Genomic DNA, 12,368 nt, shown 5'->3' with positions numbered 1-12,368 from the left:
CAAGTAGCTGGAATTACAGGCACCCGCCACCACACCCAGCTAATTTTTGTGTTTTTAGTAGACATGAGGTTTCACCATGTTGGCCAGGCTGGTCTCAAACTCCTGACCTCAGGTGATCCACCTGCCTCAGCCTCCCAAAGTGCTGGGATTCCACCTGTATACAGTTTTTATTCTATAATTCTGTAGGGACCATGGGGAGAGGTTTTTTGAATAAAATGGCTTTCAATGATCACACAATTGTGGGAAAGTGCTATCACATACATCATTCATGTAGTTACATATATATTTACCATTCTATTCTGAAAATCCATTCCCCAAAGAATATCCATTCCTTCAAGAAATATTAACTAAAAGGTCACATTACAAAACTAGATTGTTCAAGTACTGGAAGCCCTAGCTAAAGCAACCAGTCAAGAAAAAGAAATAAAGGGCATCCAAATTGAAAAGGAAGAAATCAAATTATCCTTGTTTACAAAGGCTATGATCTTATATTTGGAAAAACCTAGAGACTCCACCAGAAAAACTCTTAGAACTGATAAATTCAGTAAAGTTGCAGGATACAAAATCAATATATAAAAAGCAATATCATTTTTATATGCCAACAATGAATAATCTGAAAAAGAAATGAAAAAGTAATCCAATTTACAATAGCCACACATAAAATTAAATACCTAGGAGTTAAACCAAGTAAGTGAAAGATCTCTATAATGAAAACTATAAAACACTGATGAAATAAATTGAAGAGAACACCAAAAAAAAATGGAAAGATATTCCATTTTCATGGATTAAGAGAATCAATATCCATACTACCCAAAGCAATATATACAGTCAATGCAGTCTCTATCAAAATACCAATGACATTCTTCACAGAAATAGGAAAAACAATCCTAAAGTTTATAAGGAATCACAAAAAAAAAAAAAAAAAAAGCGCAAAATATCCTGAGCAAAAAGAATGAAACTGGAAGAATTACATTACCTGACTTCAAATTATACTACAGAGCTATAGTAACCAAAACAGCATGGTACTGGCATAAAAACAGACACAGACCAGTGGAATAGAACAGATAACCCAGAAACAAATTCATACACTTACAGTAAACTCATTTTCCATGAAATGTCAAGAACATAGATTAGGGAAAGGACAGTCTCTTCAATAAATGGTGCTGGGAAAACTGGATACCTATATGCAGAAGAATAAAACTAGACCCCTATCTCTTGCCATATACAAAAATCAAATCAAAATAGATTAAAGACAAATCTAGGACCTCAAACTATGAAACTACTAAGAGAAAACATTGGGGAAACTCTCCAATACATTGGTCTGGGCATATAGTTCTTGAGTAATACCCCATAAGCATAGGCAACAAAAGCAAAAATGGACAAATGGTATCACATCAAGTTAAAAAGCTTCTGCACAGAAGTGGAAACAATCAACAAAGTGAAGAGACAACCAACAGAATGGAAGAAAATAGCTGCGAAGTACTCATCTGACAAGAAATTAATAACCAGAATATATAAGGAGCTCAAACAACTCTATAGGAAAAAAAAAACCTAATAATGTTATTTTAAAATGAGCAAAATGGCTCACACCTGTAATCCCAGCACTTTGGGAGGCCTAGGCAGGTGGATCACGTGGTCAAAAGATGGAGACCATCCTGGCCAACATGGTGAAACGCTGTCTCTACTAAAAATACAACAGTTAGCCAGGCATGGTGGCCTGCGCCTGTAGTCCCAGCTACTCGCGAGGCTGAGGCAGGAGAATTGCTTGAACCCGGGAGGCAGAATTTGCAGTGAGCCGAGATCCTGCCACTGCACTCCACCCTGGCGACAGAGCGAGACACTTGCACTCCAGCCTGGCGACAGAGCGAGACTCTATCTCAAAAAAAAAAAAAAAAAAGGGCAAAAGATCTGAATAGACATCTCTCAAAAGAAGACATACAAATGGCAAACACGTATGTGAAAAGGTGCTCAACATCATTCATCGTCAGATAAAATGGCTTATGTACAAAAGACAGGCAATAACAAATGCTAGCGAGGATGTGGAGAAAAGGGAACGAACCCTCGTACACTGTTGGTGGGAATATTAATTAGTACAGTCACTATAGAGAACAGTGTGAAGGTTTTTCAAAAAACTAAAAATAGACCTACACTACAATCCAGCAATTTCTCTGCTAGGTATATACGCAAAAGAAAGGAAATCAGGATATTGGAGAGATATCTGTACTCTCATGTTTAGTGCAGTACTATTCCCCATAGCCGAGATTTGGAAGCAACCTAAGTGTCCATCAACAGACAAATGAATAAAGAAAAATATGGTACATATACACAATGGGGTACTATTCAGCCATAAAAATTAATGAGATCCTGTCATTTGCAGCAACATGGATGGAACTAGGGATCATTATATTAAGTGAAATAAGCCAGGCACAGAAAGACAAATTTTACATGTTCTCACTTATTTGTGGGAGCTAAAAATTTTAACAATTGAACTCATGGAGCTAGACAGTAGAAGGACAGTTTCCAGAGGCTGGGAAGGGTTAGTGGTGGTGGGTGGGGAGCGGGGATGGTTAACGAGTACAAAAAAATAGTTAGAAAGAATAAGACCTGGGCCAGTCGCAGTGGCTCACGCCTGTAATCCCAGCACTTTGGGAGGCCAAGGCGGGCAGATCATGAGGTCAAGAGATCGAGACCATCCTAGCTAACATGGTGAAACCCGTCTCTACTAAAAATACAAAAAATTAACCAGGCATGGAGGTGGGCGCCTGTAGTCCCAGCTACTTGGGAGGCTGAGGCAGGAGAATAGCGTGAACCCAGGAGGCGGAGCTTGCAGTGAGCCGAAATGGTGCCACTGCACTCCAGCCTGGGTGACAGGGTGAGTCTCCGTCTCAAAAAAAAAAAAAAAAAAAAAAAAAAAAGACCTGGTATTTGATAGCACAACACAGTGACTACAGTCAATAATAATTTAATTGCACATTTTAAAATAACTAAAAGTGTAATTGGATTGTTTGTAACACAAAAGATAAGCGCTTGAGGGTATGGATACCCCATTTACCATGATGTGATTATGCTGCATTGCATGCCTGTATCAAAGTATCCCATGTACCCCATAAATATATAAACCTACTGTATACCCACAAAAATTAAAAAGAAAAAAGTTTTTAAAACTGGATTTCTCAGTCTTTAGAAGAAAAGATAGAGGTGTGAGATAGCTCATTCATGTTAAATGTCCTTTAGATAATAGTGATACAGAACGACTGGGCTCCTGGCTAAACCCCACCCTCAAGCCTGGAAACTCAGCCCTAGGTGAAAACAGCTGACCCTGATACAGAAGGGCTGGGCTCCCAGCTAAACTCCTAAGTGAAAGCAGCTGACCCCATTTCTCCACCCAATTGACTGCCTTTTCAGCCCACCCCATCCCCTACCCTGTGCCCATAAAACCAGACCAGCTGGCAGGAAAAAAAAGAAGAAAAGACCAACACAAGCAGCTGACCGGCAGAGATACAAGCTGCTGAGACGCGAGCAGAAAAGCAGCAACTGAGCTTCAGAGACTACGGATAAATGTGGCTAGCTTCAGATGGTGTGATTTCAGAGGGGAGCCCAGCCAGAGACAGCTGAGCTTCAGGAAAAGATCACCTTCTTCCCACACCATCCCCATTCCAGCTCCCCTTCCACCCAGAGCCACTTCCACTGCTCAATAAAGTCTTCCACATTCATCATCCTTCACACTGTTCGTGTGACCTGATTCTTCCTGGACACCGAACAAGAACTTGGGTGTCAAAAGGGGCAAGTGCAGGAGGCTGTCACCCTGACCCTTCACTGAGCTGTTAACACTTAGACATTCATGGACTGCAGGCTGAGTGAAATAAGCCACTCTAGTTCCTGCCCACAAAGGGGGTCAAGGAGATCAAGGAAACATCCTGTCTCAATAGGAAATATTGGGGTATATTAAAACTTTTACAGACCTGTTACAGATCCTTCCCTGGACAATGTGTCTAGGAGACTTATCTGTGACTTACAGCAACACTTCTTGTCTTAGGTTGGGTTTTGTAGAAGCAGAGCCTCAGGAAGGGGTTCTAGTGTTTGTACTTTAAGCGAATGCTCTTTAGAAAAAATCTGTAAGGAAAGGGAAGAGCAAGACAGAAAAGAGCTGAGCAAGGATATGGTTCCAGGAAAAGTCTGGGGTGGGAGGGAAGACTGTTGGAGAGTAGAAACAAGTTGGTCCTTGGTCACCCTTGGAGAGGAGGGGGTATAATGTCTCAGGAGTCTCCAGTGAGGTGGGTCCATTTAGCCAAAGTCAAGCCTCTGGAGAAAGTCACAGCTATAAGCTGTTAACCCAGGCACTTGAGCAGCTGAAGGATGAATGGCCCAGGCTATAAGGGGGATCTAGGCTAGGCAACAATATTGTCTACCACACTGTGGTTCATTGTTCTTCTTTTTAATACATGAGAGTGGGAACTTCGTTTTGCATATTCTTTGTATCTCCAGTACTTATCACCATGCCTAACATATGGTAGGTTTGTAATAAATTGTTTCATTTATTTAAATTACATATTGAGAGCTACTTATCAAATCTACAAAACAATTTCTTAAAAGAGCCATGTAAATTCAGATTTTAGTTTGTACTCTTGCTAAATAACATTGTGATGTTTTCCATCATACTCTGTGTTACCACCCCAGCTGCTTCTATAATATATTCTTTTCTGCATACCAGTTGTAAAAGAGGAAGGAAGTGTGATCTTGTGGTCAAAAGAGTAGCTTGAGAACCCAGAGATCCTAGCCTTACACCTCTCTTATTGGGGGCCCAAGTGAAGTCACTGGACCTCTCAAAGGTCCAACAGTGTTGGGAAACGGGAATAATAAATCCTTAAGTGGTCTGTTTTACATCAGAGTAACTACATCTTTCATACTTTTTATGTTAAATGTTTTTGGCCGGGCACAGTGGCTCATGCCTGTAATCCCAGCACTTTGGGAGGCTGAGGTGGCTGATCACCTGAGGTCGTGAGTTCAAGACCAGCCTGACCAACATGGTGAAACCCCCTCTACTGAAAATACAAAATTAGCCACGCATGGAGTACCTGTAATCCCGGCTACTTAAGAGGCTGAGGCAGAAGAATTGCTTGAACCCAGGAAATGGAGGTTGCAGTGAGCTGAGATTACGCCACTGCACCCCAGCCTGGGTGACAGAGCAAGACTCTGTCTCAAAAAAAAAAAAAAGAGAGAGAGAGAGAGAAGAGAAAAGAAAAAACTTCATTGCAGCATTACTCTCCTGGGCTGAAGGGATCCTCCTGCCTCAGCTTCCTGAGTAGCTGGTAATACAGGCATGCACCACAACACCTAGCTAATTAAAAAAAAAAAAAATTGGCCAGGCACTATGGCTCACAACTGCAATCGCAGCACTTCGGGAGGCCGAGGCCAGTGGATCGCCTGAGGTCAGGAGTTCAGGACCAGCCTGACAAACAAGATGAAACCCCGTCTCTACTAAAAATACCAAAATTAGCACAGCATGGTGGCACATGCCTGTAATCCCAGGTTTGGGAGGCTGAAGCAGGAGAATCGCTTGAACCCAGGAGGCAGAGCACCTTCCTGCTGAAGATAGAAGTCTGGAAGTTCTGATGTTTACAGAACACATTTCTGGAATCTTAGAATACTGAGATATTGGGCTTGGCACACCCTGCCATGGATAGCAAAGAGGAGCCTAAGATGAGCTCATATCTGCCTTAATGCACATGAAAAAATTGGCCTCATTCAGTATAGATATACATAGAGGAAAGGCAGAAGGGAACTGAGGTTGGAGTCTCATAAGGTTACTACCAAAGTTACCGTATTGCTTCAGTGAGAGAGCACAGAGCCCTCTGAATGCCTCTTTAACACTGTGGGTTTCATCAAACTTTCTCCTAGACCTAGAGAAACTGTGTGGCAACCACCTTCTCTCTGTCTCTAATCTTCGGGGAACCATGCATGTCCACAGAGTGGGGAGCTGCATTATGTCCAAGGAGCCCTATATTTTGGAGGGAGAGGAATAGGTTACTCAAAATATTACGGTATACTGAAGGTATGAAACCCAAAAATTGGGGAATAGAGACCAACGAGAGCAGCACAAAGGTCTTTTTGCATAAGATATACAAACCCAAACTCTCATAATGAAATTAATAGCCTAACAAAAAACATTTGCTCATCAATTACATATAAATTAAGCTAGGAATTAATAAATGCTTTCATAAACATGAATTATACCAGGTATTTACCTCACGAATAATCATCTGGCTTCATCAGATCTGAGGAAGTTTGGACTTGATGGAAAAAGTAAAACAATTTAGAAAGAGAGTTTCTGAAGTTGACTCTGCATGTGTGTTTGTGTTTGCACTCTGCGTGTAAATAACTACATATGTGATGTGGGAGGAAAAGCTGGCAGCAGGGAGGTGGAGATAAATAGGTATGAGATACTCTGGAAGCAAGTAAACAGAATATTCATAGACCTCTACAGATAAATCTTCCCAGCCAGGCACGGTGACTCACGCCTGTAATCCCAGCAATTTGGGAGGCCGAGGGAGGCAGATTACAAGGTCAGGAGTTCAAGACCAGCCTGGCCAACATAGTGAAACCCCATCTCTACTAAAAATACAAAAACTGAGCTGGGCGTGATGGCGGGTGCCTGTAATCCCAGCTACTCGGGAGGCTGAGGCAGGAGAATTGCTTGAACCTGGAAGGCGGAGGTTGCAGTGAGCGGAGATGGCGCCATTGCACTACAGTCTGGGCTGTGCGAGACTCCATCTCAAAAACAAACAAACAATCAAAAGATAAATCTTCCCTATTTCCAAAAATTCCCTACATTGTTGTTTATTCTCTCAGGGACTAGCTAGAAATCAGATTCCCCTCTTCAGATATTGAGGCTCAAAAGATAACATTTATTGGCAAGGATGTGTAGAAGAGGGAACTCTTGAACACTGTTGGCAGGAATGTAAATTAGTACAGTTATTCTAGACTATGGAGTTTCCTCAAGAAACTGAAAATGTGACTGCCATATGATTGAGCAGTTCTACTTCTGGGTATATATGCAAAAGAAATTAAATCACTATCTTGAAGAGATTAAAGCAATCCTATGTTCACTGAAGCATTATTCATAATAGCCAAGACACAGAGTCAACCTAAGTGTCCATCAACAGATGAATGGATACACTTATATATGAATGCAAATGAATACATGTTGGAATACACACAAGTGGAATATTTTCCAGCCTTAGAAGAGAAGGGAATCCTGCCATTTACAGCAACATGAATGAACCTAGAGGACATCCTGCTGAGTGAAGCAAGCCAGTCACAAAAAGATAAATGTCATATGATATCACTGTTAACCCAAAAGTATCTAAGGCCTGTCTCAATCAATTTAGGAAGTGTATTTTGCCAAGATTAAGGACACACCTGTGACACAGCCTCAGGAGGTCCTGGGGACATGAGTCCAAGGTGGTTTGGGTACAGTTTACTTTTATACATTTTAGGGAGACGTGAAACGTCAATCAATATGTGTAAGATGTATATTGGTTCAGTCCAGAAAGGTAGGACAACTTGAAGTGGGGAGGGGTTCTGAGTTATAGGTAGATAGGAAACAAACAGTTGCATTCTTTTGGGATTTTGATCAGCCTTTCAGTGAATACACAACTTAGATGTGAGAGGGGGTAGAGGAATTGTCACTTAAGCCTTGGTCTGGCTCAGTGAATCTGGATTTTTATGTAAACAATGGGGCAGAGGAGGCAAATCAGACAGGCATTTATCTCAGGTGAGCAGAGGGATGCCTTTGAGTTCTGTCCTTTTTCTTGCACCTGTGAAGATAAGCCATCAATTTACATTGCCAAGGTGAAATCCAACAGAACTGTTTTAGGGTAAAGACCTGGTGGCCCACAGGGGATTTCCTTGTGAGGAAATTGTGAGGGAAGTATTTAGCTTTTTATCTTTGTAGCTCATCTTACATAGTAATAACATGGGAAGCAGGTTTGCCTGATGCAATTCCCAGCTTGACTTTTCCCTCTGGCTTAGTGATAAGTCCGAGATTTATTTTCCTTTCACATCACTTACATGTGGAAGCTAAAAAGTTGCATTTTTATGAAATAGAGAGTAGATGAGTGGTCACCAAGGGCTGAGGGGTTGGGGAAACAGGGGAGTGTTGGTTAAAGGGTACAACGTTTCAGTTCTGCAGGATGAATAAGTTCTGGAGACCTAATGTACAGCATGATGACTATAGTTAATAGTAATACATTATATACTTGAAATTTGCTAAGAATCAATCTTGTGTCCTCACCCCTAAAATAAAAAGGTAATTACGTAAGCTTATGGATATCTCAATTACTTTGTGGTAATTATTTCACAACATGTATGCATATCAAATCATTACATGCCTTAAATATCTATACAATTTTATTTGTCAGTTTTTACCTCAGTAAAGCTTGGGGGAAAAAAGGAAATTGATGCTCATGGGCGAGAACTGCTCCACCATCCTCATTACCTTTCCTGACTGAACCAATATACATCTTACACATATTGATTGATGTTTCATGTCTCCCTAAAATGTATAAAAGTAAACTGTACCCAAACCACCCTGGGCTCATGTCCCCAGGACCTCCTTATTACACACTGGCAGGGTCAGATGGGGAGTTCCACTGCCCCACTGTAAATGCCCAATGGTTTACCCTGCCCACTGCCTAGACAGAGCCAATTTATCAAGACAGGAGAATTGCAATGGTAAAAGAGTAATTCACACAGAGCCGGCTGTTTTTATTATTACTCAAATCAGTCTCCCTGAGCATTTGGGGATCAGAGTTTGTAAAGACAATTTGGCAGGTAGGGGCTTGGGAAGTGGGGAGTGCTGATTGGTCAGGTTGGAGATGGAATCATAGTGGGTCTAAGTTAGGTTTTCTTCATGTCTTTTGTTCCTGGGTGTGATGGCAGAACTGGTTGGGCCCGATTACCAGTCTGGGTGGTGTCAGCTGATCCATGAAGTGCAGGGTCTGCAAAATATCTCAAGCATTGATCTGAGGTTTTAAAATAGTGATATTATCCCCAGGAGCAATTTGGGGAGGTTCCGACTCTTGGAGCCAGAGGCTGCATGACCCCTAAATTGTAATTTCTAACCTTGTAGCTAATTCGTTAGTCCTGCGAAGGCAGACTGAATCCCAGGCAAAAAGAGGGTCTTTTCCAGAAAGGGCTGTTATCAATTTTGTTTTGGAGTCAAACCGTGAACTGAATTCCTTCCCAGAGTTAGTTCAGCCTACACCTACCCAGGAATGCATAAGGACAGCTTAAGGGTTAGAAGCAAGATAGAATTGATTAGGGCTGATTTCTTTCACTGTCATAATTTCCTCAGTTATAATTTTGCAAAGGCAGTTTCACCATCTATCATACCACTGCAGGCCAGAGAGTAAATAGGTTTGGGGAAAGGCAAGTTGGTTCCTGCTGGCTTCTTCCTTCTCTAGCATGGGAATCTTACCAACTGAAAGACTTAGATCCCTTCTGTACGTCATCCTCACTCTCCAAACCCTCTCCTTTCTTAGCCTCGAACTTGTCTCAGAGAACTTACTGATACAGAATGGCTGGGCTCCCGGCTAAGCCCCACCCTTAAGCCTGGAACGCTGCAGTCCTAAGTAAAAACAGCTGACCCCATTTTTCCACCCAAATGTTGCCTTTTTGGCCTGCTACACCCTTATCCTGTGCCCATAAAAAGACTTCAGCTGGCAGAGCAACACAAGCTGCTGAGGGTCAGGGTATAAGCAGCTGAGCCATGAGCAGAGAAGCAGCAACTGAGCATGGGAGACTACAGATAAAGGCGGCTAACTTCACACAGTGCAGCCTCAGGGAAAGATGACCTTCTTCTCACACCATCCCCTTTTCAATTCCCCATCCTGTTGAGAGCCAATTTTATCACCCAATAAAATCTTCCACATACACTACCCTTCAATCTGTTCGTGTAACCTGATTCTTCCTGGATGCCAGACAAGAACCCAGGACAGGGGCTTGGATGCTGCTGAGGGGCCCACACAGAGCCTGCTCCTGCCAGAGAGGAGCGACCAGCCAGTTCCAGCATTTGTTCCCTCTGGTTCCTGCACTCGCTTGCTTGTACACCCCCTCTTAGGAGGAGTGGCCAGCGGTGGGCTGAGTGAAATGAGCCACTCAAGTTCCCACCCATGAAGGGGATCAAGGTCAAGAGAATTATCTTGTCTCATTACTGCTAGGGTTAGTCCTCAGGAATGGGTACAGAGATAGTCATAAACAAGCTGAAGACCTTGGGGTCATCACTGCAAGGGTGCATGGGTGAACATTAGGAGTGGGAATATGGTAGAAACTTACTAGTGCTCATCATGAGAGGTTTTCCTCTTCTCCCTGGACACAAAGGAAGATGCCCTAGCACCTCCTTTGAAGTTAAGCTGGGGCCATGTGATGAGCTCTAGCCAGTGAGCTGGGAGTAAAAGTGATGTGTGTCATTTCCAGCCTGTGGCAGTTAAGAGCATGTGTGAGTGCATCCCCTGCTTCAGTGTCCCTGAAAGCCTATGTTCCATGCACAGTAGCTGTTAAGATGGACGCAACCTGTATTCCTCCATTACCACTTGGAAGGGAGCTTCCCTGAAAAGCTGCTGTCCCTATAGCAGACTTTGCATGAGTGAGTTGAGTGAGGTTTTAATTTGATCACAGCTGCAACACAGCAGAGCCTCTGCTGACTATAATACAGGGAAGAACACAGAAAGAGATGTGTGGAGGTGCCTAGAACTGGACTTGCTCTCCTCCACACTTTCCAGAACCACAAAGAAAAGGCCTCCAGAGGCCGGGTGTGGTGGCTCATGCCTGTAACCACAGCACTTTGGAAGGCCAAGATGGGCAGATCACCTGAGGTCAGGAGTTTGAGACTAGCCTGGCCAACATGGTGAAAACTTGTCTCTATTAAAAATACAAAAATTAGCCAGGTGTGGAACACACCTGTAATCCCAGCTACTTGGGAGGCTGAGTCAGGAGAATGGCTTAAACCCAGGTACTTCCCATGTAATTTAAACATTTTAAAGTTAGGAAGAAAGTCTTTGGGTAAATTTGTAAAGAAGTCTTCATAATTATGAATTTGAAAATTCCTCCAAATGTTTCTTCCGTTTATAGAAAGATTTATTTCGCTTACTAATTACCCCTTTAAAAAAATGACTCAGTGAAATAGGATAAACAAAGTGAATTCCTGGACTTGATTCACCCAAATGCTGGATGCTGCTACTTGAAGACACCAGGTCTCCATCTGCTTCATTGGGCAGGCTGATGGTGTAGAACACCAACTTGGTCCAGTTGATCAACCCTGGCTTTTTGCTCCTTCACAGTGATGAGCAATGAGACCCAAAACTTCAACAAAACAGGAAGGTTCATGTTGATGAAGTGTATTCCCTGTAAGCATCCTGAAATGCCCTTTGGAAGCAGGCAGGATACAACGTAAGTAAGATAGTACCTAATAAGTGCTGCTGACTTGTAAAAACTCTTGTGAATAACCCATGAGAAATTAGAGAAGTTAGTTTGCATGCCCTAATATCATCATATTGGGGGTCAGGATTTCAACATAAAAATTTGGGACAGGGAGACAAAAACAAACATTCAGCCCATAACAATGTAAAGGAATAAAAGAAGTGTTTAAAAATATGAATTTGAGGCCAGGCACAGTGGCTCATGCCTGTAATCCCAACACTTTGGGAGGCTGAGGTGGATGAATCACCTGAGGTCGAGAGTTTGAGACCATCCTGGCCAATACAGTGAGACCCTGTCTCTACTAAAATTACAAAAATTAGCTGGGTGTGGTGGCGGGCGCCTGTAATCCCAGCTACTCGGGAGGCTGAGGCTTAAGAATTGCTTGAACCGCCGGGCGCAGTGGCTCACGCCTGTAATCTCAGCACTTTGGGAGGCCGAGGTGGGTGGATCACGAGGTCAGGAGATGGAGACCATCCTGGCTAACATGGTGAAACCCCTTCTCTACTAAAAATACAAAATATTAGCCGGGTGTGGTGACAGGCGCCTGTAGTACCAGCTACTCGGGAGGTTGAGGCAGGAGAATGGCGTGGAACCTGGAAGGCAGAGCTTGTAGTGAGCCAGGATAGAGCCACTGCACTCCAGCCTGGGTGACAGGGCGACTCTTACAAAAAAAAAAAAATCGCCTGAACCTGGGAGGCAGAGATTGCAGTGAGCCAAGATCATGCCACTGCACTCCAGCCTGGGTGACACAGCAATACTCTGCCTCAAAACAAACAAACAAACAAACAAAAAAACCCACAAACAAAAGCCCATGAACTGGAAGGTAGACCTGAGGAAATTATATAGAATGCAGTATAGTCAAAGTGATGGAAGATATGAAAGAGGTTAAA

This window comes from Macaca nemestrina, chromosome 3 (genome assembly GCF_043159975.1).
Source record: "Macaca nemestrina isolate mMacNem1 chromosome 3, mMacNem.hap1, whole genome shotgun sequence".
NCBI classification, from domain to species: domain Eukaryota; kingdom Metazoa; phylum Chordata; class Mammalia; order Primates; family Cercopithecidae; genus Macaca; species Macaca nemestrina.
Note: the sequence above shows the minus strand (reverse complement) of the source record.